The 24,443-nt window shown below is 48.1% G+C and overlaps 4 non-coding genes across 4 annotated transcripts; all 4 read left to right on the forward strand.

Annotated features, from left to right (window-relative positions):
- The first annotated feature begins 546 nt into the window (after window positions 1-546).
- On the forward strand, window positions 547-618 carry Trnad-guc (transfer RNA aspartic acid (anticodon GUC)). Its single transcript has one exon. It is a non-coding gene; the product is annotated as a tRNA-Asp (tRNA).
- Window positions 619-766: 148 nt separating this feature from the next.
- Window positions 767-838, forward strand: Trnad-guc (transfer RNA aspartic acid (anticodon GUC)). The gene has a single exon. It is a non-coding gene; the product is annotated as a tRNA-Asp (tRNA).
- A 2,579-nt stretch (window positions 839-3,417) lies between these two features.
- On the forward strand, window positions 3,418-3,490 carry Trnak-cuu (transfer RNA lysine (anticodon CUU)). The gene has a single exon. It is a non-coding gene; the product is annotated as a tRNA-Lys (tRNA).
- Window positions 3,491-11,451: 7,961 nt separating this feature from the next.
- Trnad-guc (transfer RNA aspartic acid (anticodon GUC)) lies at window positions 11,452-11,523 on the forward strand. The gene has a single exon. It is a non-coding gene; the product is annotated as a tRNA-Asp (tRNA).
- The last annotated feature ends 12,920 nt before the right edge of the window (window positions 11,524-24,443 follow it).

Genomic DNA, 24,443 nt, shown 5'->3' on the forward strand with positions numbered 1-24,443 from the left:
TTGGAATCTTCCTCTGCTTCTTCATATTAGAGCCAGGGACGTTCTCCACGGTATATTGCGCAATTAGTAACGACATGGCAGTCCATGTGCTCGCAGACGCATCTCCTCGTTAGTATAGGGGCCAGTATCCCCGCCTGTCACGCGGGAGACTGGGGTTCGATTCCCCGACGGGGAGCGTTCTTTTTGTTTTTTCGCACGAACACATTTTCGACTTACGCTGTTGGAATATTCCTCTCCTTCTTCATATTAGAAGCCAGGGACGTTCTCCGCGGTATATTGCGCAATTGGTAACGACATGGCAGTCCATGTGCTCGCAGACGCATCTCCTCGTTAGTATAGGGGCCAGTATCCCCGCCTGTCACGCGGGAGACTGGGGTTCAATTCCCCGACGGGGAGCGTTCTTTTTGTTTTTTCGCACGAACACATTTTTCGACTTACGCTGTTGGAATATTCCTCTCCTTCTTCATATTAGAAGCCAGGGACGTTCTCCGCGGTATATTGCGCAATTAGTAACGACATGGCAGTCCATGTGCTCGCAGACGCATCTCCTCGTTAGTATAGGGGCCAGTATCCCCGCCTGTCACGCGGGAGACCGGGGTTCGATTCCCCGACGGGGAGCGTTCTTTTTTTTTTTCGCACGAACACATTTTTCAACTTAGGCTGTTGGAATCTTCCTCTGCTTCTTCATATTAGAGCCAGGGACGTTCTCCACGGTACATTGCGCAATTAGTAAAGACATGGCAGTCCATGTGCTCGCAGACGCATCTCCTCGTTAGTATAGTGGCCAGTATCCCCGCCTGTCACGCGGGAGACCTGGGTTCGATTCCCCGACGGGGAGCGTTCTTTTTGTTTTTTCGTACGAACACATTTTTCAACTTACGCTGTTGGAATCTTCCTCTGCTTCTTCATATTACAAGCCAGGGACGTTCTCCACGGTATATTGCGCAATTAGTAACGACATGGCAGTCCATGTGCTCGCAGACGCATCTCCTCGTTAGTATAGGGAATTCCACTTCCGGTCACCGTAGTGTACGGACGTGGGCGGAATGAGCTCCGACAATATCGGAGCGGCATCAGCGGCCCAGCAGGGCCGCGGTACCAGGAACATGGACGAATCGTCACAGGAATATCAGATTATTTTGCCCCGGCTGCTATCAGGTAATGCAACGCTGCATACTGTTTTTTTGCACGCCGATATCAGGGCGCGGCCGTACCGCGTCGAGGATTTCAGGGACGCACTTATTCGTTTGGCTTTGCTCCCCGAGGTGGCTGCCTTGGGGGCGTAACAAATGAATCATGTTTGGGCCATCACATTCAAGAGCGCTGAGGGCAAGAAGAACATGCTTGCTGCTGGTGACATAGCGGTGAAGAACCAGCGCTGTATTGCTATAGACCCAAGCCGCCAGGATACGAGACTGAAGATTCATTGGCTACTGTATAACGTTCCTGATGACGACGTGCGAGCAGCGTTGGCACCTTATGGCAAGGTGAATGAAATAGTGCGAGAACGCTGGCGCGTGTATGGCTGCACGGAAAAAGGTTCATCGACGCGTGCGGTGAGCCTCAAACTCAAACCAGGCCTCACGGTAGACGACCTCCCACATCAGTTACGGATTGCAGGAGACCTCACGCTCGTTGTCGTAGCGGGAAGAGCGGGAAGAGAACCTGCGTTGCCGAGGCACAGGCCATATTAGGAGGGAGTGCCAGGCCCCGCGTTGCGCAGTGTGTCGGCGTTTTGGGCATGGCGAGAGCGGGTGTTCGAGGACATACGCAAGTGTGACCGGGCCCGTGGGGAGCGAAGAACTATCTGAGCACCACATGGACGAGGTCGAGGCAGAAGAGCTCACTGGAGGGCGTCGGGAGGAATCAACACCCAGGTTAACGCCCCTTTCTTCACGACCCCTGAGTGCTGCTTCAACTGGTAGCAAAGACAAAGGACCTGCGAATGAAGCCCAACCTACGAGAAGTACTCAAGGTGCAACGACGCCTGAAACGAAGGAAGAAATGCCAGAAAACATGGACACGTCTAGTACTAACAAGAGGTCAAGGGAGAAGGCGCTAGGGAAGAAGGTGATTGTAATGAAAGCTTCCGAGGAACCGCCGGCTAAGGCGATTAATGTGCGCCGAAGACCGGCACCTAACGTCCTAAGTTGTGGAGATAGGTTTGCACTAGGCTTACCTACGAGCGCGACCGTGCAGGGACGCGACGTTCTCCACTGCCGCTGCGTGCGACGACGCTGCGGCCGGGTTCGTCGTTTTCTCCGACACGGCGCAGAAACCACGCACGAGGCAGGGTAACAGCAACAACGGGTTTATTAACCCAAGATGCAGCACAGTACTACACTCACAGGCTTGCAGGCCGTAAGGGGAACTCCGCAAGACCGAACGAGTACGCTTGCCAGCGGCGCTAGGACTACCACACAAAGGGCAGCGGTCGAGCACACGAACGAGAAGCCGCCTGCTAGAGCAGCGCGTCAACCTCTCGTGCTAGCCTGAGAGCATCTGCCGCCACGAGCGAAACGTCGGGCGCATCTTAGCTCATAGGAGAGGAGGATGTCACCAGCGGCCCAATGGGGAATGGCGCTGCGTTGTGACGTAGGCCCGCGCAGCGCGCCAGCGTAGCGTGCCCGGACATGCCAGCGCGGGACGGAGCCGACGCTTGGCTCGCCCAGACAAAGAGGCGCCCTGGCCGCCATCTTGGCGATTGCCGGTGCCTAAGTGCGCCCGGGCTACGCGGCCGGCACGCGCGCGGCAGCTGGGGAACGAGGCGCCAGGTAGGAGGACGCTCTCGATCCCCACATTCCCCCCTCCTAAAGACCGAGGCCAGCCTGTGAAAGAGGCTGTCCGAGGCCAAGTGGCAAGGTCAGCTCAGCCGCAAGCGGGCTGGCCAACGGGGCAAAGTCCAACAGGGGGGTGTCATCTTCCTGAAGGTACAAGTCCAAAAGTCGGCCATGGCCACACAAAAGTTCCACCACAAGGGGAGAGCCCACCGCCGGGAAGAAGGTCCACAGCCCAGGAGGAACGGGGGCAAGACTGCACAAGGGCGGGCAGCCAGCCCGCTTGAAGTTCGCCGGACTGGAGAGGTTGGCAGCCGGGAACGTACGAGGCGTGGCTGCCAGTTGCGTGCGGCAGCCAACCGCCGAAAGTCGCTGGGGCGGGGGGCCACACAGGAACAGCAGGCAGCCAGGAAACGGGAGCCGGAGCGACCACGCTCGGGACTGGGCCGAATCTTCGGTGGGCGGACTAGCCGCCGAGGGCGGCTGCCGAAGCTGCCAGGTGGGTAAGGCAGGATGGAGGTGGCCGCAGGGCAGAAGGCAGGCAGCAGGCCACAGCTGGGACGACCAGGGAACAGCAGGCCATCAGGTCTGGAACAGGCTGGTGGCAAGGTAGGCGCAGGGAGACGACAGGGCGATGCAGGCCCGGCTAGCTCAGTCGGTAGAGCATGAGACTCTTAATCTCAGGGTCGTGGGTTCGGGCCCCACGTTGGGCGCCAGTTATGTGGAGATAGGTTTGCACTACGCTTACCTACGAGCGCGACCGTGCAGGGACGCGACGTTCTCCACTGCCGCTGCGTGCGACGACGCTGCGGCCGGGTTCGTCGTTTTCTCCGACACGGCGCAGAAACCACGCACGAGGCAGGGTAACAGCAACAACGGGTTTATTAACCCAAGATGCAGCACAGTACTACACTCACAGGCTTGCAGGCCGTAAGGGGAACTCCGCAAGACCGAACGAGTACGCTTGCCAGCGGCGCTAGGACTACCACACAAAGGGCAGCGGTCGAGCACACGAACGAGAAGCCGCCTGCTAGAGCAGCGCGTCAACCTCTCGTGCTAGCCTGAGAGCATCTGCCGCCACGAGCGAAACGTCGGGCGCATCTTAGCTCATAGGAGAGGAGGATGTCACCAGCGGCCCAATGGGGAATGGCGCTGCGTTGTGACGTAGGCCCGCGCAGCGCGCCAGCGTAGCGTGCCCGGACATGCCAGCGCGGGACGGAGCCGACGCTTGGCTCGCCCAGACAAAGAGGCGCCCTGGCCGCCATCTTGGCGATTGCCGGTGCCTAAGTGCGCCCGGGCTACGCGGCCGGCACGCGCGCGGCAGCTGGGGAACGAGGCGCCAGGTAGGAGGACGCTCTCGATCCCCACAAAGTGAACGTCGCATAGCCGAGACCCAGCCGCCGACCCAACTCCAACAGCAGCAAGAACAGACTCAGCAACAGCAGACAGTTCATCAAGTACAGACACAGCAACAGCAACCACTGCCGAAGCAGCAGACTCTTCAGCAGCGACAGACAAGTCATCATCAACAGCAGCAGTTACAACAGCAGCAGATGCCTTCAACGGGGTCGCCTCCAAATCAACAGCCCCCGTGAGGCGGGGGTTAGGACCAATAGATACAAGTTATTGACCCGGCATCGTACCTCAACAAATGGAGCACATTAATGACGTGTGCCTTAAGTGCTGCGGGAATGATACGCGGCGCTTTACTTTGAAGACCAAAAGAACGGGGGCCTGTGAGGCTAGATGGAACCGTGGACCTGATGGTGATGAAAGAGTACCAGAGGTGAGGATCATGCGGCCGGGATGGCCAGTTATGACCTAATGGCTATTAACGTCGAGACACAATTAAGAGCTGCTTCTCTCAACGTTAGGGGCCTTGCTGCTAGACGACGGCAGTATCAATTAAGTCGATTGATGCTTGAGCATGATCTCGATGTTGTTGCCATTCAGGAAACGAAAGTAGAAAGTGAGGATCAGACCGACCGCATGGTCTCTCCATTTAGAGCGCGGTACAATGTGTGTGTGTCTCATGCTGTTGGAATGTCTGCTGGTTGTGCACTACTACTTAGAAATTCTCTTGGTATTGTATAAGAGACTGTAATTGTGTCTAATACTGGGAGATTTATAGTATGTGATTTTACATATAATAAGAAAAACTGGCGTGTTGTCTGTGTGTACGCGCCCAACAAAGAGGGTGAACGTAGAGCTTTTTCGAGAGTCTGAAGTCTTTTGTTAGATGCGACAGGACTGTCATTATGCTTGGAGATTTTAATTGTGTTTGTAACCCTCAAGACAGAGTAAAAAAGACAACTGTAAAAGATCGAAGTGCAATGCTACTCAACACAATTGTACAAGATCGTAATCTTGAAGATCTAGGTGCCGTACTATCTGCAGGGGAGCACTATACACACTTTCAGCACGAAAGCCATGCAAGGCTTGACGGAGCCTATGTGTCAATAGACTTAATCCGAATATGTTCGAATTATGAAGTAAAAAGTGTATCCTTCAGTGACCATAGCTTAGTGATGTTCACTATAGGGCATAAACAAAAGAGGACGAGCTTTAACTGGGACGTATGGAAATTAAATGATAAAATTTTAAAAGACGAATTGTTTGTAGAAAGTGTACACACTCTAAGAAAAAAGAGAGTCAAAAGAGGGTCATGGAACCGTGACTCTCTTCGAGTGTCCATCTGACCCCTTTTGGAATGTACAGGCAGAGAAAAAGAGTTCGCATTTGGGAAGGAGTCACTGGACCCTCCTGAAGCGCGTTTCGATTGGCTTCGGTATACGGAAGAGCCGCCGTATACGCCATACATATCGCACGCTCGCCCTTTGGCGCCGTTGTGGCGCCTTGCTCGGCGACGCAGACGCGGTTGACGCCGGGGTCCCGGGGTGGCGCGCCGCCCTCCTCTCTCAGTCGTCTCAGTCATTCTCAGTCTCCTGGTCTATTGGAATGCGTTGCGTGGTTGCGTTGGTTGCGCGTCTTCGGTGGTGTTGACGCCGGCTCCGTGCACGAAGTGACGCTTGAAGGGCGGAATATTCATGGAGCTGCGGACACCGACAGCGGGCGCCAGTTAACGGTGAGTGTACTGCCTAATTATACAGCTTTAGCTGGGCGTCTGCAGCAGCTCTGCGGAATCTGCCAGCCATTTCCAACAGTAGCCTGTATCCGCGGGGCTGTTGCGGATGCCCAACTAGAGCTGTCAGTTAACGAGTTGCCACCGTTATGCGCGTTGCTGTACAAGCTCCCATAAAGTGAGCGATGCAAACAATAATCGAGGGTCCTTTCTTGCTGATCGCACGTCGTGTCTGCACTACTGAAGGTGCAAGATGTCGTTTTGAGATGCACTTTAGTCTGCTTCATAATAACATTTCCATCGACCTTGAGTGTGCAGCGTGCTTCCACGCGTGGGAACGTGAAAAAAAAAAAAGCCTGTGTACAGAACGCTCAGACGCACTATATGTAATTGTTTTTGTTGGCTGAAAGACGGTAGTTTAAGGTGCAGATATAGTACGGTGTCTTCCAGAATGTATGCGGTAGTCATTCAAGTTGGACACGCCTCGCCGGTAAAGTGAAAAAGCTCTAGACTTTCGACGGCGCGCGTTGTTGCGGCCGCCGGCGTGCACTCTTTTCCCTCGTTTCTGTTTGCTGTTTTCGTGGTTTGCATACACTGCGATGACGTTGGGCGCTCTAACAGAATCGAGTGAGTGTACGTGATTGTGGGAGTTATGTGCGCTAATTCTAGCATATGACATGTCTGATCTCGACGTAGACGGCGTACGCACGCGCTGGGTGTCGTTCGGGCCCTAGTACTCGCATCTGTTTATCTGAGTATTTAAGGATGGGTTACGTTTGTAAAACACGCGGTCAATAACCGCTCACGGCATGCCCCTGGCTGCTGGAGGATGTGCTTTGTTGTTTTGTTGTTGGCCTTTATTATGTCTGTGTGAACCACTTACTGTGTAGGTTTTGCAAACCTTTACTGCAATTTCATTTTCTCATCATAATATCACGTTCTGCTTTTCAGATACCGTTTTTCATGGTGCTCACGCTGGACAGGAGCGACAACCTAGCAAGCCACATGTCTGATGCCTCAAGCCGTCACCACTTTTTGATTTATTCTTAATCACAAGGAATAAATATGGAAACATGATGGCGATCTCTGCTGTTCATTTAGCACCATATGACACTGTGCACATCACAGTCACACATTTTAGTTGGCTATACTCGTAGAAGCATGTCAATGAGGAATACCCAAACTTCTTAATTGGAAATCACAGACCATCTTTTCGCGCTTTCTATATAACTTTGCTGGAAAATATGTGTTGTTTTGACGAGTTTTATTAAAGTAATGCTAAAACTGAACTATTCTTTTTTTACAGTCGCTGGGCAGAACGGAAAGTATTATTGGGCTTGCTTAAAATGAATACTCCACTATTTTCAACAGTAGTCGCGCAAAAGTAGAGCAAGGATCAAATGAGCAGCTTAAAATACTTGTGGAGTCGCTTGATGCTTCGGTGTGGGTCCCTTGACCCCCCTAGAAGCGTTACCGGCAAGAGTCGTCTGACTCCCTATAAGTGGTAACGTGATCCTCCCGATAAGAGTCTTTGCACTCTTCCTAGAGGATCAGGGGACTCTCCTAGAGCGAGCTGACCCTGACCCACCAAGAGAGTCACCGTGACTATTTAAAGAGAGTCGTATACGTGGCAAGTCAGAACTCTCCGAAAAGAGTCACGCATACTCTTTTTTTTCTTAGAGTGCAGGACAGCATTAACAAAATGTTAGCTGAGCCCCAAGTAAATGCAATCGAAGCCTGGGAGCGATTTAAGGAAATAACAAAGATGAGGGCCATTGAAAGATCGAGTGTGCTGTATAGAAGTGAAAAGGAAAAAGAAAAAGAATTGCAATGTCAGTTAGACTTTGCGCTGAGTCTAGAAAGTAAAATACCTGGAAAGTACACAAAAGAAATAAGGCAGTTAAAGAATCAATTGGAGGCGATAGACATTGAAAAGTACAGAGGGGCGATGATAAGAGCGCGTGCAGAAAAACTATTTCTTGGCGAAACGCCTACAAAACGTGCTCTAGGAGACGAAAAGAGGTACGCCAAGCGCAACGAAATTAAAGCAATAACAACTAGCAGGGGAATTGCACGAGAAGGTGAAGCTATTAAGCGGGCATTCGTTGAATACTTTCATGGCTTGCTTGGTCAAGAAGTGAAAGCCGATAAAGGGTTTGAGACTGACTTTCTGCGTTTGATACCAAAGCTTTCCGATAGCGAAAGAGAACAATTGGAAATGCCGATAAATATTTCCGAGATAGAAAAAGCTATCGACGAGTTGTCTGTTGGCAAAGCATCTGGACCCGATGGATTGGGAGCAGCAATGTATAAGGCATTTAGAAGCGTAATATCTGTAGCCTTACATCGTGTATACACAGAGGCTCTAAGATTAAAGGAGCTTCCGTCTTCATTTCGAAAGACGCACGTAATACTAATACCGAAGACCGAAGACCCTATAAAGTTATTGTCCGTGAAGTCTTATCGACCGATCAGCTTAGCAAATGTAGATTATAAAGTGTTCATGAAGGTTCTCGCCAGTAGGTTGCAGATGGTGATAAAATCATTAGTTGGACCACATCAAACTTGTGGAATAAGAGGACGCACAATAAACACCAATGTTCATGTAGCAAGGAGTGTGTTGGAGAGTTGTGTTCGAGAGCAGAGTGGCAATGATGCAATTAGATATGGAAAAAGCCTTTGATCGTGTAAACCATGACATTTTGTTTTTGATACTAGAATATGTTAATGTAGGGTCTGTAATATTGGAAGGGGTAAAAATGGCTTATAGAAAGTGCTTTACGCGTATTGTGGTTAATGGGCACGTTACTGAAAGCTTTCAAGTGAGAAATGGCGTGCGGCAGGGTGATCCCATCTCAGCTTTATTATTCGCAATATACATGGAACCCTTCTGTATGAAGATTATTGGGAACGATAGAATAAGGGGGTATCAACTAATGGAAAGTGAAGTCAAAATGTTAACATATGCAGATGACATTGCTGTGTTTTGTCGGGATAAAGAAAGTGTCAGTGAAGTGATACGTGATGTTGTCTCATTTTGCAAGTTCACAGGTAGTGCAGTAAACTGGGATAAATGCCTAGGCTTATGGCACGGATCTTGGGAGACCACCCCGCAAAACTATGCAAATATGAGATGGTCAATTGTACCAACTAAGTACCTTGGTGTCCCCCTGCAGCATTACAGAGACACAAATGATTATTGGAAGGAGATATGTGAACGTACACGTGAAAAGACTCAAAGCTGGCATGGCAGGGAACTTTCTATGTTTTCTAGAGCGACTGCATGTAATTGGTTCATTATTTGTAAAGTATGGTATGTCCTGCAGTTCCTCTTCATGACAAGAGCAAATGTGCAAAAATTGCATAGAGTTCTAGCAGTTTTTGTTTGGGGGTCGGTATGGGAGCGTACTAGCCGGACAAACTTATTTCATTCTTCAAAAAATGGTGGTCTAGGATTGGCTCACCTGTTCCTGAAGCAAATAGTGTCAAGATTTATTTTTTTTACGTGACCAATGTAACCCTTTTCTGCGAACGTTTATGCAAATTGTACTGTGTACTAGGATTCCTGATTATGTGGTATCAAATGTGTCTGTAAAATGTAACCTGCGTGGATATTTAAGAGAAGTAGTGATGGCATACGGAATATTGAAGGTGCGGTTTTCGACGGACTACTTATCTGATGTAACGAGAAAGCGTCTCTACAGAGATTTACGTGACGTTATGTTACCTCAGCCGATCTACAGAGCGATATATCGTGTTGGCCATGAGCGTGACGTATTTAAGAGGGTAAAAATGATGACCGTACGTGCAAGCGCAAAGACATTCTTCTTTCAGCTGCACAGCGAAACCTTACCGGTAAAACCGTGGCTACAAGAGAAGGGTTTCTTCGTGCCGGTGGTCGATAGATTGCCTTATCTGCAGAAAACCCGAGACTATCAACCACATTTTTCTTGACTGTTGGGACGCTGTGTTTCTGTGGGACATTTTGCAGCGCACTTTGAAAAAGGACTTGCCAATCACGCCATACGGTATTAGATTTTTGGCTACGGAAAATCAAGATGGTGTGCCTTATGACATGTTTATGTTGCTTGTGCTTCACAGCGTGTGGCGAACAAGAATGGCTGTGCGCCATGTAGATAAAGATGCCCGATCTGCGCATGAATATTTCACAGAAAGCATTGCATACATGAGAGATGTGTACAATTCTAGGGACGAACAACCCGAATAGGTGTCGTTATTAGATGAGTTGGCTGCAATGAAGCGCTTTTAATAAAACCAATCGCGGCCAGGCTGGTGTTTTTAGACTGGTTACGAAGTGTTTGTAAATTTATGTTATGTGCAAAGGTGGCAATAAAGAAAAAAAAATCTTCGTCAGTATAGTGGCCATCCCCGCCTGTCACGCTGGAGACCGGGGTTCGATTCCCCGACGGGGAGCGTTTTTTTTTTTTTTTCGCACGAACACATTTTTCAACTTACGCTGTCGGAATCTTTCTCTCCTTCTTCATATTATAAGCCAGGGACGTTCTCCACGGTATATTGCGCAATTAGTAACGACATGGCAGTCCATGTGCTCGCAGACGCATCTCCTCGTTAGTATAGCGGCCAGTATCCCCGCCTGTCACGCAGGAGACCGGGGTTCGATTCCCCGACGGGGAGCGTTCTTTTTTTTTTTTTCGCACGAACACATTTTTCAACTTACGCTGTTGGAATCTTCCTCTCCTTCTTCATATTAGAAGCCAGGGACGTTCTCCACGGTATATTGCGCAATTAGTAACGACATGGCAGTCCATGTGCTCGCAGACGCATCTCTGTGTCTAGTGCAGCTGCAATTGACGGCGGTATAAAAGGATACCTCAAAGAAGTTGTGATGGCATTCAGGATACTTCAAGCACGATTTTCACTCGAGTATTTGAGTCTTGTATCAAGGAAAAAGCTGTACAAAGACCTGATCACTGTAATGATGCCCACACCATTATATAGATCACTAAATCATAAAGGCCCCGTGCAAGACGTGCTAAAAAGAGTTAAAAAAATGACCGTTAGAGGATCTGTAAAATCGTTTTTCTTTAAAGTACACACGAACACATTGCCTGTGAATACATGGCTTAAAGACAAAGGCATATTTATACCGTGGACGACAAACTGCACCCTGTATAACAAACCGGAGACGATCGAACACACATTCATTGACTGCTGCGATCCAATATTTTTTTGGGATGTGTTACAAAGAACCCTGAAGAAAGAGCTACCGATAACACCACATGGAATACGTTATCTTTCAGTGCAGAATGAGTGTGGTGTTCCATACGACATGATAATGTTATTGGGGCTTTACAGCCTCTGGATCACACGCATGGCCGTGAGGCATATGGATTCTAAAGCCAAATCGACACGGGAAAACTTTATTGAATGTGCAATGTATGTGCGCGAGACATTTCGAACATTGGATGAACCTCCAGATTGTATGGAGGTTTTTGATTAATTGGTGAAAATGAAATGTTTTTAATCCATCACAATGGTCGTGTAGACCAATGTGGTTTTTATACCCATGTATTGCTTAATTTCTGAATAAAAAGGTTACTAAAAGAAAAATCCTCGTTAGTATAGTGGCCAGTATCCCCGCCTGTCACGCGGGAGACCGGGGTTCGATTCCCCGACGGGGAGCGTTCTTTTTTTTTTTTCGCACGAACACATTTTTCAACTTACGCTGTTGGAATCTTCCTCTCCTTCTTCATATTAGAAGCCAGGGACGTTCTCCACGGTATATTGCGCAACTAGTAACGACATGGCAGTCCATGTGCTCGCAGACGCATGATTCCACTTCCGGCCGCGATAGCGAGCGGAGGCATTTGGAATGGGCTCTGTCGGAGCGGTATCAGCGGCCGTTTCTGGCCGCGGAAACAGGGTGTCTGCTGCCTCGGATATCGAGTATCGCGTTGTTAAATGCGAAGCATTTCTTAGCGAACCTCTGGCACTTTGAGCGTTTCTATCTACGTATCTATCTATCTAACTAGCCGCCTACGTCTGGGTGCTCTCATGATCGCCTTTTTAACTTGGTGTAGATCAAAATTTGCATGGTAGGGTAAGAGGATTTGACGAATATGATTCCCGGGTCATGACATGAATAACGTTAAAAACCTGTCGCGTACGTCGTCAAACCCTTTCCACTAGACAGGTTTGGCACATACCCGTTTACCACGGGTCGCAGTGTACGGGTATGCGCCACAGGTGATTGACAGTTTATATCTACCCAGGAGCGGCGAGAACAGATATTGGTAGCTTAAATGCTAGAGCGTTAAGGAAAACCAATATCGGCAGCGTTGACTCAACGAATGGAAAGAATGAAAACAAGGATCCCAGCAGGAATCGAACCCAAGCATTCTGCGTGGCAATCACGTATTCTACCACTGAGCTACGCCAGGTCTATAAACTGGTTTGGGAAAACAGCCTACGCAGGCGTAATATCGGTGCAACGTCAATTGTGGTTGTGGTGCTGGCTATCTACTTTTACAAGAAAGCAATAGGCACTACATGATACTCCTACGATGTGTACTCCTACGATACAGGCGTCATATCAGATTAATGTCTGTAGTTCCAGTGTTGGCTCCGCTTTTATAGCAGTATAATAAACATTACGTTTGTATTCCTATGATTCAGCAAGCTATATTGAAGCATTTATTGACCCCGGAGGAATGCATTAACGAAAGTGACATATGGTATCCACACCACCGTACGGTAAAGTGCACTTCGTCCACCAGAACGACGCAGTGTCCTCTTCATTTCTTACGAGGCTGGGCGATGGCCTCATGCTGACCGAGGATGATGCCAGATTGATTGACAGCCGGTTTGTAGACTAGGCTACGTAGGCCAGTTACGCCCAGGTAGTCTACAAATACGACAGACACCATCCACTGATGTTGGTCTACGTAGCACTATCCAGGCCTACCAGACTCGACGGCCTATACCTCACCAGCGCGAAGGCTGGCTTCAGGTTCCGACATGTCGCCGGCTCTGTCGACAGACAATTCGTCGACGAAATGACCGAGGCATCCACGAACTCGAACAGCTCTACTATACCACATACTTCACTACACATGGACCCCTCGTCACCCCGATCACGACCGGATCCTATAACAAGTCATGACCAGCTGCTGGTGCTCACTGATCACGGTGATGATGCCCTTGTTCAAGAACTGTCAAGAACTTCTTGCACATATGCACACGGGTTCGTGAAACGTGCGTGCGTTCTCGGGACACGTATAAGCACTACGTATCAGCTTACCGCTTCTGGTGTTGGTAATACCCACGTTCCCATTGGCACCGTTACCCAGCCGTAAACTGGTTATATAACACACATTCGGCTCTTCAACATATATAAGTGTGCGTATAAAATTTATACAAATCTTTAGCGTCATTTTGTAACGTGTCGCTCGGTAAAAAAAGTTACGCCACAGTCACCTACCCGAACATGTTTAACTTAGCGCAACGACGACGAGGACACAAGAGAAGAGGAGACAAACCACAGCGCTGACTCGCAACTGAATATTTTATTAGAAGACAAGAACGAAAAAGGGGCACTTCAACCCTCACACCCATGTGACACACAAAATCAATGAAACGGCAGGCCAGCCGACATCCTGAAGAATAAAGAGCCTCACGCCGATCACCTGTACTCTCCAACACCAGAGAAGATATCGTGCTATCTGGAAACCTAACCTCGCTATCATGTAGGGCATTTTCGTTCTTGTCTTCTAATAAAATATTCAGTTGCGAGTCAGCGCTGTGGTTTGCCTCCTCTTCTCTTGTGTCCTCGTCGTCGTTGCGCTAAGTTAAACATGTTCAAGTATTATTACCAACTGGCCCAGCTATCAGTTCTTCTACAGTCACCTACCCGCCGCATGCTTCGCATACATCGACTCCCACGGTACGTGGGATCTGCCGAATTTTTTTGCCTAGTCTGCCATAAGGAAGTTTAGTTTTGAATACGGTCTTCATGCATGGGGATGTGAGGGCCCGGCCCTATCGTGTAGAAGACTTCAGGGATACGCTGAGTAATTTGAAATTGCTCCCCGAGGTTTCGTCCTTGGGGCCGTATCAAATGAATCACGTATGGGCAGTGACGTTAATGTGTGCGGAAGGCGCGAAAAGGCTGCTCGAAAAAGCCGACGTGAAAGTGAAGGGCGAGCGTTGCGTCCTCATTGACCCGTCGAAGAAGGAGCTGCGGTTGAAGTTGCACTGGCTCCTGCCTACCGTCCCCGACGGCGACGTACGGGCGGCCCTGCTGAACTACGGAAGAGTGAAGGATGTAGTCAAGGAACGCTGGAAGGTCAGCGGCGTGTCTGACAAGGCCTCAACGACACGTACCGTGACAATGAACCTGAAGGCAGGAGTCAAGCCAGAGGATATACCCCATCAGATAAGGATTGCTGGTGAGCTTGCCCTTGTGGTAGTGCCGGGAAGGGCACCACTATGTCTTCCCTGTCAGTGCACCGGGCACATTCGCTGGGACTGTAAGGTGCCGCGCTGCACGCTGTGTCGTCGCTTTGGCCACACCGAGACGGAATGCGTGCATACCTACGCCAGTGTCGCGGGGCCCGTGGGGAGTGACGACAACTCGGAGCTGCTAATGGATGAAGCCGATTCGGAAGCAGCAGCGAGTGCTGAGACAGAAAGCGCTACGACGGACAGTGCACCGGCTGAACAAATCTCAGGCGAGAAAGTTCGAGCTGGGCCGACGAACTTCAAAGGCGAAGGCGCACTACCGGTTACAGATGAAGCCTCAGAAGCAGCACTGGTGAGGGATGAGAAGAGCAAAGCGCCAGTGACGGGTGGCAAGAAGGAAGTGGAGGAGGCAATGGACATTTCTAAGGAAGGCGCCGCGACTAATAAGCGACCACACCAAGGCGTCGAGGGAGAGGGTTCTTCTACTGACCTGATCAGCGCCGGAGAGCCACCACCAAAAACAGCCCCCCCAGCGTCGGGCAACGTTGCGGCCAAGGCCGACCATCCCACAAGACCGGAGGCTGACGGCGTCGACACCATCGACGCCGCCACCACCGCCACCGGTTACATAGCAGTAAGCTTAGGAAGCCCCGTTCTAGGTATTGGGCCCCACGGTAGTCTGTTGTCAAGGGTAAGCCCCATACTCTGGGTCTCTATTATACTATATTATTGCAATGGCACTGCCTGATAAACCCTTGCGCTTCGCCACAACCAATGTTCGAGGGCTTGCAGCTAGGAGAAGGCAATTGCAGTTGTATAGACTGATGATGGAACAAGATTTAGATATCATTGCCGTACAAGAAACGAAAATTGAAGGTGACGCCGAGACCAAGAGTATGGTGCTTCCTTTCAATCAAGGTACTACGCGGCTGTTAGTCACGCCGTTGGGAGATCCGCGGGGTGTGTCCTTTTTGTGCGCCAACACCTTGAAGTGAAGGCTGTGAGGTCAGACTCGGCAGGACGCATGGTCGTCTGTGACATTGTTTTTGGTTCAGTAGACTGGCGAGTGATATGCCTTTATGCTCCTAATGCACTCGATGAAAGAAGACAGTTCTTCGAGAGTATTAGAAACTATTGCAATATTGAAGGGAATCTGGTGCTTATGGGAGACTTTAATTGCGTACTGGCAGCACGCGATAAATCGAGTGGTACAGCGTATAGAGACGCCAGCACGGCTGAGCTTCGCAAAATATTTGATGAATATAGGCTCGAGGACGTGGCGGAATGCTTGGATAGCGGCCGAAATGTGCGCTTCACGCATTTTCAAGCATCCAGCCACGCCCGGCTTGACAGAGTGTACGTTCCGGGTGAATTGATAACGCTTGCGCAGGAGTACCGAGTGCAGTCTGTTTCATTTAGTGACCACTGCCTAGTCTCGTTCGATATTAAAAGCAAAGCGGAAAGTAGAAATAAGTTCGCATGGGAATTATGGAAGCTCAGTGCGAAGATTTTAGACGATGAGGTTTTCTGCGAAAAAGTGTTAGCCTCGCTTGAAGAGATTAAGAACCGAGCAGACACAACAGTAGGCGAACAATGGGAAACTTTCAAACAAAAAACGAAAATGAAGGCACTGGAACGATCCAGCGCTATAAAGCACGATAAGAATAAATACGAGGCAGACCTGCGGAAAAGCTTGCAAATGCTTACATATGAAGAAAGCCTAGCTCCTGGGACGTTCAGGGACGATATCTGTGCGCTCAAGCAGAAGCTTGAGCAGACGGATAGCGAACGCTATCGCGGGGCGTTGATCCGAGCTAGAGTAGATGCAATGATAACAGGTGAGGCACCAACTAAAAGAGCCCTCGCAAAGGAAAGGAAGTGGGCCCGCAGGAACGTAATTTACGAAGTTGAACAAGACGGTGTTATCTTGAATGAACAGACAGACATCGAACACGTGTTCAGGATGTACTACAAACAGTTGTTTGCCTGTGGCCCGGTTGACGCGGAAAGTTTCAAGACAGAATTCATGCCTTCAATGCCAAAGATAACAGTTCAAAAGAGACTTTAGAGCGCCCGTTTACGGCCGAGGAAATAGCGGTGGCTATTGATGACTTGAAGCCGGGGAAGCCTCCTGGGCCCGATGGGCTAGGAGCTGATTTTTACAAGGCGTTCAAGTACGAAGTAGCCCCTATACTAGCTGATGTTTTAGAAGATGCATACGAACGTAAGCGATTACCGCCTTCATTCCTGTCCACGCACACAGTTCTCATCCCCAAAACAGACGATCGTGACACGTTAAGGCAGGTAACGGCATATCGCCCTATCAGCTTAGCGAATGTCGACGACAAAGTATACATGAAAGTTTTGGCGAAAAGACTACAAGCGGTTATTAAGGATATAGTTGCGCCGCACCAGACGTGCGGTATAAAGGACCGGTCCATTTTCACTAACATTCACACGGCGAGAAGCATACTGGAGTGCTGTGACGTATTAGGCAAACAAGTCGCAATGCTCCAGCTCGATTTAGAGAAAGCGTTCGATCGCGTACCGCACGAAATACTGTTTGCGATTCTGGAATATATAAACGTGGGATCCGTTATCACGGAGGGAGTCGCAATGGCGCACAGGGGTCGCACGACGAGGCTAATAATCAACAAGTCCGTGGGAGAGTTTATCGAAGTGCAGCGGTCGGTGCGACAGGGTTGCCCCCTCTCAGCGCTACTTTTCGCTTTATATATCGAGCCCTTGTGCCTCAGTGTAATAAGAGCTAGCTGTATAAATGGCTTTAAAATACAGCAAGTTGAGGTAAAACTACTCGCATACGCGGATGACATAGCAGTGTTTTGCGGGGACCACGCCAGTGTCACGAATACCGTGGAAATTGTGAAGCGTTTTTGTGCTACTAGCGGCAGCGCTGTTAACTGGGGCAAGAGCCTCGGAATCTGGCATGGTGCTTGGCCAGTGACACCCAACACGTTTACCAACATGCAATGGGTTTCCACACCCACGAGATACCTAGGCGTCCCTTTAGAGTTTTATCGCGACAGTGAACCCTACTGGCAGAACCAAGTTTTGGAAATGCGCGCAAGGGCGGAGAAGACAAAAGGGTCAGAATTGTCTGTGTTTGCCCGCAGCACTGTGTGCAATGTCTTTTTTGTTACGAAATTGTGGTATGTGCTAAGCGTTTTGCACTGCTCTCGCACTAACGTACAGAAGTTGCAAAGAATTCTGGCTGTTTTTGTTTGGGGGTCGGTTTGGGAGAGGACAAGCCGTACCAACCTGTTCCGACGTATACGTGATGGAGGCCTCAGCCTGTCGCATTTATTCCTGAGGCAAGTAGTGAACCGGTTATGTTTCCTACGTGATTGAAGGACCCTTTTTTACGTACTGTACTACAGCTTAGACTAAGTAAACTTGTACCTGATTTTGTTGTATCCACCGAATTTATAGCAGGAGGGGTTTTCGGTTTCCTGAAGGAAGTTGTGGCGGCTTATAAATTCTTGCGTGCTCGATTTTCTTGTGAATATTTGTCGGAAGTGAAACCAAGGAAGTTGTACAAGGACCTCGTCGATGTACTTCTTCCTGTGCCTCTGTATCGCGCCATGTATAGTGCCTATCCAGGAAGCGATGTTCTGAAGCGTGTAAAACGAATGCATGTTGCTCCAGGAGCCAAGTCCTTTTTCTTCAGGTTGCACACCTGGACACTAGAGGTTAAAACATGGATAAAGGAAAAGGGAATGTATGTACCTTGGGGTGTGCACTGCTTTATATGTAGAAAGCCTGAGACCACTGAGCATGTCTTTTTAGAATGCTGGAAAGGCGTGTTCTTTTGGGATATACTGCAAAGAACGCTGAAAAAAGATTTTCCCCTAGACCCGCGAGGCATCCGTTTCCTATCTGTGGAAAATGAGGATGGCGTCCCATTTGACGCAGTTATGCTCATGGGATTGCACTGCGTATGGAAGGCCTGCATGGCCGCACGTCATGTCGATGTAGATGCAAGGTCGGCACAGGAGTATTTCCGTGAATCAGTGGGCAGGTTCCTGGAAGCACACAAATCTTTGGATCCGGTACCTGAATGGGTATCGAGGATCGAGCCGCTCATGTATATGAAACGATTTTAGCCACCACATGTCAACCATAGCTTGGCTGATCGTTTTATCCATGCCCACTTTACGCACTTATGTAATATGTATTCTTACATTTGACCTCTTGTGTTTGTGTTCCGATGTGTATGTCAAAGCAGGCAATAAAGAAAAAAAAAAGTGCTCGCAAACGCATCTCCTCGTTAGTATAGTGGCCAGTATCCCCGCCTGTCCCGCGGAGACCGGGGTGCGATTCCCCGACGGGGAGCGTTCTTTTTTTCTTTTTCGCACGAACACATTTTTCAACTTACGCTGTCGGAATCTTTCTCTCCTTCTTCATATTAGAAGCCAGGGACGTTCTCCACGGTATATTGCGCAATTAGTAACGACATGGCAGTCCATGTGCTCGCAGACGCATCTCCTCGTTAGTATTGGCCTCGAGGCCCACCACTGGAAACGCTGGCGCCACCATGGGCGTGACGTGCTTGGCAGGATCACGTGGTCTCAGCGGCCGCGTCGGCTGCTCGTGGAGCGCTGCCGCGTGCTTTGAAAACGAGTTTGAAGCCCCACATGCGCTGCGGTCTGTGCGAATACGGAAGTTTTCTCGCATTTTCTGCTCAATTGAAACCATTTTAATTGAGTGGTTGCCTCCGAAGGCGACGAACATGGGGCTCTACCGCTCGGTCCCGCAGTGCCAGGCTTACGCAACGGAGCCCAGTGTCAGCCTGCACCGGTAACTGCGGGACAAGAAACTGCGTGAAGCATGGGTTGTAAAGCAAGAACCGGCAAGTAGCCATCGGCTACGAGGCTTGTGTGCAACAAGCACTTCCGCGACGAAGACTTTCGTTGCTGCGTCGGGCCTGCGATGTTCGGTGAGTAGCAGACAGCGCGCACTTAGACGATGGCTCACGCGCGCTTCCCGCCGGCAAATGATGCTTATCTGCCACAGGATGGAAAAGGCGCTACCTTTTACCACGTGCGATAGCATCTCAGAACCCTCCCGTGCGACCTCTTGATCGTCGGCCCCCTGCTCAGCGTCCACAAAATCGGCTGCAGATGCGCAAGTCATTGTTTAGATACGTTAAATTAAAAAAAAATCACAGGGTTCCTTATGCATTCGCCAAAGATGACTAGAAGGCGAACGCCATCTTCTTTTTCTTGTCAGTCGATGTATTGATTCTCCCGCGCCCCCCTCCAAAAACGTTCTGCACCTAACGCGATTTTGCACGGCCTCCGTGAAAGATCACGGAGGCAATGCAAAGTGACCATGATGTATGAATACGTCATCATGTGACGTCACGTTATGTGACGTCATAATGACGCTACATGTTTCGGTGATCTGTGACGTCATTATGACGTCATATGGTCAGGCCATCACGTGACGATTAATATTTTTTGCATCACTCGTGTTGACGCCGCCGACGCGGGACGCCGACGGGCAATCTTCCCGTTTGATGAGGCATCTAAGGCTTTCGCCTTCATAAGCTACACGAGTTTTGCATTGCCTCCGAGGCAATGCAAAGGGACCATGTCGTGTGAATACGTCATCATGTGACATCACGTTATTTCACGTCATGGTGATGTCATAATGAAGTTACAAATTTAGGAGATCTGTGACGTCATATGGTGACGTCATCACGTGACGAATATTTTTTGCGTCACTCGTCTTGACGCAGCTGATGGTGAATCTTCCCGTTTGAAGAGGCATCTAAGGCTTTCGCCTTCATAAGCTACGCGACGTTTGCTGGTGGACGTACATAACGAAAGAGTCAAATGCTGCGGCTGTGTGCTGCATTTATGTTGGCAATAACATTTTTTCAGTCAAGCTTGCGTTCCCTTGACGAAAACACGATGTGCTTTTAAAAAGCCCAAATTTATTTGTGCCACTCTGAAACCCACGTTGGGCCTCTCCAACCCCATGTATTTTCTTGGAGCCTCATTTATTTTCGTGGGAAAGATATGCCACACTGTTGGCGTTAGACACGACACTGCTGCCGAAATTGCTGAGGTACTCGCGAAATAATTGCTATCCTGTTTTGCGGCTGCTGGTTGATGCAATAACTTCTATTTTATTCGCGGCTATTTCAAGCTCATGTGGGTCCTAGCTCACAGCCGACGTTTAACAAGTCCGGCGAACGTTACTGTATTTTCTTTCTTTTCCTTGGCGTTGCATACTACTACATGCTCGGTCTCGTAGTCTTCTTCTCCTTCCACCAGCAATCTCGAAGTGCTGAAGCTTTGTTCTATGAATATGTTGATGACAGAGAGCGGCAAGTTCCCTGGAATGCAAAGGGAACGATAATTAAGGAACATTAAAAAAAAGGAGTTGCATTTGCTCACGTTTTGTGTGAGCACGATACGAAACGAATGCACTGAATAAAGAAACAGAAGCTGCGGCATTCGCCCGCTGAGAAGACCGATTGATTCACAAATGGAGACAGAATCTAGAAATATGAAACGGCGGGCGTCGCCTAGAAAGCAAGGTTCTCCAGTGAGTCCAAAAGGGAAGAGCAAAAAATATAAGGAAATCGCATCAAAAAATGACTTTTTGAAAGATAGCATATTGGATAAGGCAGTGAATGCTGCCGGTATCTCGTCAAAATAGGTGGATTAAAAATTTTACAGTGGAATTGCCGGTGATTTTTTTCTGCATCAACAGATTTATTTTACCTGTGCAATCAACATTCACCTGATGTTATTGTGTTACAAGAAACTTGACTTTCGAAAGAAAAGAGCTTTCATGTAAAAAATTACCGCATATTTCATTTAGACCGACCCTCTCGGGGTGGCGGTTTAGCAGTCTTTATTTCTCTGAAATTTGCTCATCGGGTAAGAATTACAGCTCAAGTAATGAACTTAGAAAGCGAAATTTTAGCATTAGATATTTCCCTTCCGGGATGTCTTCCCTTTTCATTAGTAAATGCATATTTTCCAGCAGGTGTTCAAAATTCTAATGTTTTAGATTCTGTAATTACATCTTGCAGGAAAGAAATTCTATTGGCTGGAGACTTTAATTCGCATCATATTTCATGGGGTTTCAGAACAGATACGTGTGGGAAGCGTCTGTGGGATTTCGTTTCTAAGAATAATTTAACATGTATTAACCAGCGAACACCAACTTTCGCTTGTAATCGGTCTATTTCTGCGATTGATCTTACTTTCTATAGTCCCAGACTCTCTATTTCTACATGGTCTACTTTGAACTCGGGTACAAGTAGTGACCATTTTCCTATATTCTTTGAGCTTGTGTTTCCCGTCACTTCAGTAAACAGCAAGTCGATTACTCACATCAATTTTAATACATTTGAAAAGGTGCTACGAGTAGTTTTGGCAAAACGAACAGATGAAAATGAAGAGCAAAATGCTATGAACTTCAGCGATCTGATAAAGAAATCTCTAAATAAAGCTAAATTTACAGTAAATGTTTCTAAAAGCAATTCTTCTAATCCTTGGTGGAACTCAGAGTGTAGCCCCGCCACGGTGGTCTAGTGGTTATGGCGCTCGACTGCTGACCCGAAGGTCGCGGGATCAAATCCCGGCCGCGGCGGCTGCATTTTCGATGGAGGCGAAAATGTTTGAGGCCCGTGTACCTAGATTTAGGTGCACGTTAAAGAACCCCAGGTGGTCGAAATTTCCGGAGCCCTCCACTACGGCGTCTCTCATAATCATATCTTGGTTTTGGGACGTTAAACCCCAGATATTATTATTACTATTAACTCAGAGTGTACACGGGATTACAGACTAAGAAAAGCTGCGTGGCGTAAACTGCTCTACAACCAATGTCCTAAAAATTGGAGGGATTATAAGTATGCGGCTGCGGTTTTTAAACGAACAGTCGCCACGGCGAAGGATTGTCATGATAACCAACGTTCAGAGTTCCTTTCAAAGCCTGGTAATAGGAAACCCCTTTTTAATTTCCTTAAAGCCAAAAAAGTAATTCCGTCATCAATTAACATCGAATCGGTAGTCTCCACGCCAATTGAGTTGTCTAGTTTCCTGGAAAATATTGCCAAAGGTCTTGAAAGTCGCTTCACGGCTGCTTGTTCATTCCACTCACGGTCCCCTGTCAAAAGTGACGACTTTGAAGGAGTGACAGCTTCGGAACTAGCACAAGTAGTGAAGATCTTGCCCAATGCTGCGCCAGGTCCTGATGGCATAACCGCATCGGTAATAAAAATTGTACATAAAGTTTCGCCCCAGGATTTACTTGCAGTAGTTAACCACTCTATTAGAAATTCATGGATCCCGCCTGAGTGGAGAATGGCGAAAATAATTCCTTTATTAAAAAAGCATGGAGCTGGATTCACTTTAGATAACATCAGGCCTATTTCGCTCACATCTAATCTGGTAAAACTAATCGAAAGAATTTTACACATTCGGATAGATAATTGGTTGAACGAAAACATGATTTTGAGCCCATGCCAAATTAGATTCAGGCGTGGCTACTCCATTTGGTGTGCCCATGTTGACTTAGAAAGCAGGATACAGTTAGCTCGTTCTAAGAAACACTTTTCCGCTTTAGTCACTCTGGATATTACAAAAGCTTATGACAGCGTAGAACACGTTAAATTAATAAATTCGCTAACGCACGTAGATTTACCACACTACTTCGTTGCATGGGTATATTCCTTTTTAAAAAACAGAGAATTCTATTGCTCTCAATATGGTGTGTCTTCTTCAAGCTATAAACAAACTAGAGGTCTTCCGCAAGGCTCAGTATTGTCACCGTTATTATTTATTATATTACTGTGTACTATCCCTGTACAACATGACGTGCAGGTGTATGTATATGCCGACGACATTGCATTTTTTGCTTCAGCTGCAGATATACATACACTGTATCAAATTCTACAAATATATATGAACACTCTGGAAACGTGGCTTGATGGCATTAATTTATCTTTGAACATAAGGAAAAGCGCAATGGTAGTTTTTCCACTAAGTGTCCCAGAGCAAATTTCGTTACTTTACCGACAAGATGTCATCCCGCAGATGGAATCAGACAAGTATTTAGGGGTGATCTATACCGAAAAACTAAATTGGGATGCGCATATAGCAAATATGGCAGCTAAAGGAGCACGGGTGGTAGGGATGCTTCGTAGAGTCAGCAGTAAACGATCTGGTTTACGTCGTGATGTGCTCATTATGATTTATTGTATGTATATACGCCCGATATTAGAGTTTGGCTGCGTCTTGTTTTCTGGAGCACCTGCGTACAAACTTGTGTCTTGGGCTTACTAAATTTATGTCTTGGGCTTACTAAATTTGTCGCAAATAATATTTTGTATAAAGAAGCGTGCCTGCCTTCTCTTCTTACACGGTTCCAAATTCTAACCGTACGTACCTTCCTAAAGATATATGCGACACCTCGGAGAAGGTCACTGTATGTTTTTATTAATGATCCGACGTCCTTTTTTAACCAGCAGTGGTCTAGATTAAGGTGTCCACAAGTGATTGTCGCACAAAAGCTCTTGGAAAAAATACAATTAAACCTTCGTGAGGTACTTGTATTTAACAGATCTCCTCAAACAATTAGAATAGAGTTCGACAATATATTTCCTAAGGAATGCAAACATGTACCCAACAGGTACCTGAATGCCGTTTTGGAAGACCACCTGTCAAATTTAGAAACAAACATCGTTATAGCGACTGACGCTTCAGTTTGTGAAGAAAAGGCAGGAGTGGGAATTGCATCCTCAGCTTTGGATTGGTTTTTTTCAATTCGATTACCCGACTTTCCACCTATTTATCAAGCGGAATTGCTTGCCATTGTCCTAGCCTTACGTAAATTACCCCTATCAATAACAGAAGCTGTTATTCTGACAGATTGTTTATCTATCTGCTCTGCATTAACTGCACCGAATTTCTCGAATGCCTTAGAAGTTTTTTATTCCCTTGTCCCAAGACATTATCGTCTTATTCGCTTAGTGTGGGTAACAGGGCACAAGGGTTTAACCCTAAATGAATATGCAGATGCACTTGCGGTGGCATCACATAATGGTCCCATAATCTCTATATTGCCGACGATGGCGTTCGTCTCAGCAGCACGATTTGAAA

This window comes from Rhipicephalus sanguineus, chromosome 2 (genome assembly GCF_013339695.2).
Source record: "Rhipicephalus sanguineus isolate Rsan-2018 chromosome 2, BIME_Rsan_1.4, whole genome shotgun sequence".
Lineage (NCBI taxonomy): Eukaryota > Metazoa > Arthropoda > Arachnida > Ixodida > Ixodidae > Rhipicephalus > Rhipicephalus sanguineus.